Source organism: Sprattus sprattus (genome assembly GCF_963457725.1).
Source record: "Sprattus sprattus genome assembly, chromosome: 1".
In the NCBI taxonomy this organism is placed as follows: Eukaryota; Metazoa; Chordata; class Actinopteri; order Clupeiformes; family Clupeidae; genus Sprattus; species Sprattus sprattus.
This window is the reverse complement of record NC_137920.1, coordinates 65,574,373-65,581,739: the sequence shown is the minus strand read 5'-3', so window position 1 is coordinate 65,581,739 and position 7,367 is coordinate 65,574,373. Positions and strand designations below refer to the sequence as shown.

The following is a 7,367-nucleotide window of genomic DNA, read 5'->3' as shown; positions in this document are numbered from 1 at the left end:
GAGGTGAGGGGCCTGTAGGGGGGCTTCATCACTTCAATATTTAAAAGAAGAAAAATCTGCAACCTCCTCACTCCCACCCATGCTATGTAATGCAGAAACAGGGCAACAGGAAGGCTGAAAGCATGCTTACAAAATCATCTCATTTAAATGTTTCTCTCTGTTTTTTGTCTCTCTCTCTCTCTGTCAAAAACTTGTTCTCTCATTATTTTTAGCTTCACTGTTTGAATGAAAACCAGCTCAACCTGGTGCGAGATAACGTGGCTCCTGTTGCTATGCAACTACAGCATTTTATTTTAGTCATCTTGCTTGTGTAATAGACCATATAGCTCCACTGCCATCTCTACAATGAAAAAAGCCACCTACAGCTTCAGCCAAAATACGTTACATAATCAATGAAGGGTATAATAGAAAGCAGCAAAGTTGTGCGGCAAATACTATGCTTGTGAGGTGTGAGGTGACAGGGAGTTAAAGAGAAGGCAAAATGGCAGCATCAGCAGATATCAATTGAAATTTCATTTGTAGACTATTTTTATCACAGCTCGTTTAATTCTTGTGGGAGGCATTGAATTGAACAGATTGAATTTAGTCTGTTTAAAGTGAAAGTTTAATTTGATGTTCTAGCCCTCTATCCCATTAGCTTGATCTCTGATGATGACGCATTACCATCAAAGTGCACATTACCTGTGTTTTCATAAGGCTCTCCTAAAGTGATTTTCATAGACCAATGGGCCTCAACCACACAAGAGATCAACCTCAGAAGAAAGTAGATTCATTATTTATTACTATATACAAGGTATTTGGTTGGTTCCTTGAAACAAATGTAGGCATGTTGTAAATATAAGTAATGCACTGTGCAACACAAAGCACTGTGTTGTCATGCAGTGAAAGAACAGTAACATTAGAAAAGAGTACTATAAGTGCAAAAAATCTCTCCTTGGAAACAGTCAGCTATCCTTTATATCAGATCATCCTAAAGCCTTACCTAACACAGAGGTATGTGTGTGTGCTTGCATGTGTGTGTGTGTGGGTTTAAGTGGGTGAGTGAGCAAGAGAGAGAGAGAGAAAGAGAGAAAGATCTTCCATCCGATCCTAGTAACATCTAGGTACATTCGTTTCAGCTGCTCCTGGCTCTATGACATCTAGTTCTATTCCTCTTTAAAGTCTCCAGGGCTTTGTGGCCTGTGATCAGAAATCTAAATGATCTGCAGATGCAGGTGATTCATTAAGCCTGGTAGAGCCTCTCTTGGATTGATTCATTATGCCTGGTAGAGCCTCTCTTGGATTCTGTTGTCCTGGTTGCACTCTCACTCTATTCTGGAAGCATCTTGTGGCCATCGCTAGATGAGTCCGCCATCTAGTGTTAGATGGGTGGAACTATAGTAATCCAAGTGATGTGACAGGTGCACTAAACTATGACATTTTTTAATGAAAAAGACTGATACATTTTCATAATTAATGTACAAAGTCATTTCGTAAGGGATAATGTACAGCCCGGGGGACATTATCGAAAAATAAATCCCGACGGGACGAATAGTCTTGCCAATGACAGCGGTCATTTTGGAGCAGTCAATACTGTAAAAAGAATTAAACCTTCATCTTTATCAACCTCGCTATCGCTCGATCAATACGTTAACACTAAAAGGTCTATATCCCTCGTCCGGGATATTTTTTTTTTTTAGTTTTCGTCTTAGAGACATAAAAAGAACAACCACGGAAACATTGAACCCTTTTCTAATATTATTGCTGAGGTCTTCTAGAATAGAATCATATATTCCATTTGTGCATCAATGTTTTTAGTTAAGCAAAATGTACAAAAACATCAAGGCATGTCAGTCAACTTAGAAATGTCTAAAAGGCCTTGGACCTTAGAGTGTTAAAGCCTCAGTTTGATATTTCCCGTCACCATAACCTCACTCTCGGTAAGCAAGTAGTTATTTTAAGACCTCTGGACATTGGGGTGGTCCAGTCAAATCAACTGAACTTTTTGGAAAATTCTGCTGAGCCTTATAATAATGTAAGTAATCAGTTAACAAAAAGATGAGGTCCATGCCCAATGCCAAATCCCATTCATTTTCACTTTTAAAAAAATGTAGGTGTAAAATTCTGTCTAATTGTAGTTCTAACTCTAAATCTAATCTCTAGCAGAATGCACAAACATTTTAGTTAATTGACACTCCATTTTTCTACAAAAAGAGCTTCAACAAGTATTTAAACATACAGTTCCAGTCATAAGTTTGGACACACCTTTAATTTTTTGCAAACGTTTTTTCTTTACTTTTAATATTTTCTACATTGTAGATTAATACTGAAGACATTTAAACTACGAAAGAACACACATGGAAAGATGTACTAAACAAAAAAAAGTGTTATCTACCATGTAGAAAATAATAAAAGTAAAGAAGAAACTTCTCAAAAAATGAGAAGGTGTGTCCAAACTTTTGACTGGTACTGTATACAATTTGTCATAATTACATTGTCTGTTGATATTTGTGAGCTAGTATCTTAAAACCTGTACATGTGTCCATACACTTCACCAATATCTGACCAGTATGTATACGGTTATAAATATGTCCTTGGGCAACACATGTTAAAGGTTCTAGGCTTGCTCACTTCTATTACAAATGTTGTATTGGTTTATGAGAATATTCATCATTCGAAAAAAAATAAAAAATACTGGGCAACAGTTACACACAGAGATCCATCTAAATTAAAGCAGATGTGATTATACACCCATCATCTGTAGGACATTGGCTAGGGTTTAGTCAATGATTATTGTAGTATTCATACAGTGCATATTTGTAACATTTAACCAACCAAGAATCATTTAACCAAACAAGAATCATTCACCTACCTGTAAGTTAAGGTCATACTCATACCCTCAATGCATCAGATGTATTGTGCCATTTTAAACCTGAAGTATCTTTCAGTGAACTACTGGTCAGTATAGTTATACAAATATAAAAAATGACACTGGATGACCTCAGAGTTCTAAACAAAGAAATGGCAGAATGCTACAAATACAGACCTAAATAATATTGTTTTTACATTTCAGCATCTTTGTTTTATTTTGAGAAACATTTTAATTTGTATGTGTGTTTGTGTGTGTATATTCTAAAAGTAAACAATCTCATCAGATTCAGTCTTGGAGGTGTGGATACTGTGCAGCTCCCTCTTGTGGCCATCCACGGGAAGCATCTCAAACAAACGGATGTGGATGTAGTCATCTCCTCCAACATGAACCTGAGGAGGGAGATGGAGGGACAAGGACAGAGAGAGACCCGTGGAGAGACAAGGACAGAGAGGGGCCCGTGAAGAGACAAGGACAGAGAGGAAGCCATGGAGAGAAAAAAGGGGGATAAACAGAGGAAGAGAGAAGTGAAGGAGAAGAAGTGAAAAGAGAAAAAGCAGAGAGTGTGTCAATAAATTACATCTACAGACAAGAATGGTAACAGTTATATCATTTCTAAGGAGTTCACTGAACAGAAACAAACAGACACACACACACACACACACACACACACACACACACACACACACACACACACACACACACACACACACCTGCATGCATATGATGTGTGACACACTCACACACACACAAAAGTATGATACCTTGATGAAGTAATTTGTCCCTGACACTTGTTGGGTCTTGTACTTCTTGGCAGTGTAGACGTCATACTTCTTTCCTACGTTCTCTTCAACAGAGGCTTTTACCTGCAGATATAGCAAAAAGAGATTATACGGCAGGGCAGTGTGTGTGAGAGAGAGAATGACACAAAGTAAGAGAGAGGCACTAGCTTGCGATCCCATACAGCCCTCTGTGCTTTTAACCTTAGGTTAAAGTTTAAGTATTTAGCAGATGCTTTTGTCCAAAGTGTTTAATCATTGCTGATTAAAGTGCTATAACTGACTATGCTGTTCACATGCTAATGGCATAGCAAACAACCATACACAACACAACCATTTAACATAACCACGACTGTACACACATGAATTGACCTCATGTAAACACACATATGAATAAGCAGAGAGTGTAGTAATACTGTGAATATGAGGCTTTTAAGTAAACAACAAAAATCTACAGAAAAAAGTAAATCTATCAGTTCTAAATGTTACATTGTGATCTTTATGTTCAAGTGTAGGGGTAGTAAAAAAAATTATCTTCGGAAAGGATTTGGCACTGGCCTCTGTCTGCACACCCATGTCATGGACCCTCATGATACTTCAAGTTCTGCGACATTAAACTACAGAGAACTCTTAAGCTAAATTAACTTTAAAGCTGAATTAAAATGCCATCTGTTTGAAACCTGAGTTTACTCTAAATTCTGCCACAATCAACCCATTCCATGGAGTTGCAACCCTATGCTTAAAAAGCAAAAATTGGAACTGTTAGAAACTTCAATTTACTGAGTGTTCTTGCACACTAAAATGAAAACTAATTATAATGTAATTGTAATGTTCTGCAAAACACTCTGACTGTCAGTTGATTGCTGGCTTAAAATAATCAGGGTGTATAAGCTGTATCCCAACCCTGTGCAGTTAGAAACTCCAAAGCAAAATTCAGTTGAGTTGAATAATGTGAAACATTCACCTCACCTCATCGCACATAGTTTGGATTTCCGGCGTCACATCCTCAACCTCCCCTAGACCTCCTGCTATCTCACACATTTTGTTGGACAGAGGAGAGCAAAATCTGGAGAACTTTTAGTTTCTCAGTCTTCCAGTATGGCCAAAGTGTGGATAAACGCACATCTTCTGTTTTTTTATAGACTCGACGTTATCACTTAGTCATGACAGAGTCATCTTTAAAGATTTTATCATCGTTCAGTGGAAAAGGAGTTGCAGTAATATTAAATGCATGTTTTGTAACAATTGCAAGATGGGAGGTGAAGCGACTGTGGAGGAGTGTGCATGAGAAGTGCCTTGCAATCGTGTACTATAGTAGTGACACTGGCACACTAACACGGGTATATACAGCTGCGGTATTGACTGTGACACTGGCATATGTTGGTTCAATATTTACAGTTTTTATCCATTGCTTTGGGCAATTTCACGAAACCGAAATTACATTATCAAAGCTCTTAGTGCATTTGGCAAAATAGCCTATATGGTTCAGCACAACTACATAGATCACCTTCAAAAGGTCATATCTGACCCAAAACAGTTAAGTCAAGCTTCAAAACCAAATCATTTTCTCATAAAAATAGTCAGTGCCCCCAAAATGAAAAGTTCCTTCCCGAAAAGAAAAGGACATTCTCCAAGCTTTAAATATATTTGCCAAAATAACCTAGATGGTTTATCAAAACACTATGGCACACCTGCAAAAGGTCATATCTCTCCCAAAACAGACAACTCATCAATTAAAACTCATTCCTTTTCTCATACTAATAGTCAGTGCCCCCAAAATGAAAAGTCCCTTTGGCATTGTTTAAGCACTGCAGGTCAAAACGTTTAGATGTTTTGTCAGTATGCAGTGGACCATAGAAATATCCCTCAAGTGCACATTTCAATCTTGGCTCAGTCCTTTGACACTGAATGGTTACTGCAGTAGATGTTTTCTTTTCAGAATACTTTGTGTATCAAACAGAAAAAAGAATAATTCAAGCATAGCCTACAAGGTAGCACTCATACTGCACTCATACTGCCATGGAAATTGTTACAGTTATTGCCATACATCGTGGTTACAGTAACAGAAAATGCATACAGCACAATATACTGTCATACAATAAGCACATCAAAACTAAAATTATGTATAGCCTAAACTAACATCAGAACCTGGAGCTTCTGGGTATTGTATGGGCCAAGACTGGGAATGTGGGAGACTACACTATTCTCTAAAATGGCATCACACATGGTGATGTTGCCCCCGCGCTGGCCTGGGACATCCGCCGTTGCTCCTCTTTTTCTTCCTCCTCTTCCTCTAACAGGCAGTTGCCCTTGGTTGTTTCCCTGGCCAGGTGCTTCCATGTTCATGAATACTGAACTTGGTCAAGCTCTAGATATTTGATGGAAGCATGTATACTCCTGGATAGGACCTGTCAGCTAACTAAACTTACTGTGTGATTGGTGATCGGATGAGTGAATCACCCCCTTGATTAGTTACTGTAAGTTCTATTTGCACCTGAAAATTACTGTAAGCTGATGATCCAAGAGATCCATATTTACCGGATATACCATGATGTTTTTCATGGTATTATGTGCCTGAAAGATTTTGACAGTAGAGTGAACTATTTTGCAGGTGATGATGAACTCAAGGAAATGATGCCAACATGTTTTGCAGAGAACAACCACTTGACTGAGAAGCAACAGTCAGTTTAGACCAGCAAGATGTATTCAATTGGTAATTGGGCTAACTGAAGGCAATTGTACCTAACCATTTGCACAGATGTGCTAAATCATTTGAAATGTGTGCAAACTGTAGGCAATTGTACGTGTCATTTGCAAGGAGTTTCTAAAACAATTGCAATTTGATTAAAGGAATGAGAAATGCCAATTTGTTGTGAACCTGTGCCCAGTGGTTTGGAGGTTTGCACGTGTTGTTTTGAGAATGTAATTTCTGTTTCGTGAAATTGCCTAAAGCAATGGATAAAAACTGTATTATAACGTACAAGTATTCTGATGTTGATTAATAGTTATATAGTTGTATTCTGATGTTGTTAATAGCACACCAAAGCCAGTGGCATACAAAAAACATATTCAGGGGCAGTTGCTAAATAGCCTAAGAGGGGAGATTGATATCAAAAAAACATAATCATATATTTGTGATTGGCCTTCATGTAAAAATACCATACTGGGGTTTATACATTTATTGCAAATTATGTCTGAACTCAGAAATGTGTGGTTCAAATTTGTCATTGCCCAGAAAGCACTTGATGATACATAACATATAGCAAGTTGGTTGATATCTGTATATAGAGCTATTTCCAGTCAAGTAGACACAGGTCAGGCCATTCCTATGTCCCCCAGTTCTACATATGTGCTGTCCCAGGGTCCTATGTTCCTCAGCTATATATGGAAACCTGAAAAAGCTCTGTATTCGCTTAATATGACATGGGCTATTGTTGTATTCATATAGCTGTTTTGAAGCTTTGTTCAAATAATAAAAAAAAAAACTTTACACAGGTCTAATTTGACCCAACACAATAGGAGGGTTAACTTGTGGAAGTTGATTGTAGTCTTTCTAAAGCCTTCTTTTCTTCCAGAAGAGTGAAAAAGTAGAATGCAGAAGTGCAGTATTGCACAAGTTTGACAATGCAACCTTTTCATTTGCAAGTCATTGGTGAGAGGCCAGTGAGCCATCTGAATGTGGTGGATAAGGATAGGTCTCGCAAAACTGTAGCTGCTTGTTCTCTCTCCCCCACCTTTGT

General features: G+C 38.0%; 1 pseudogene across 1 annotated transcript; it reads right to left on the bottom strand.

The window, feature by feature from the left end:
- Positions 1-2,870: 2,870 nt before the first annotated feature.
- On the bottom strand, positions 2,871-4,752 carry LOC308383077 (cystatin-B-like; annotated as a pseudogene). Its single transcript, XR_013969097.1, has 3 exons — positions 4,597-4,752; positions 3,613-3,714; positions 2,871-3,240 (listed from the first exon to the last, which is right to left on the bottom strand). The product of XR_013969097.1 is annotated as a cystatin-B-like (transcript).
- Between the last annotated feature and the right edge of the window lie 2,615 nt (positions 4,753-7,367).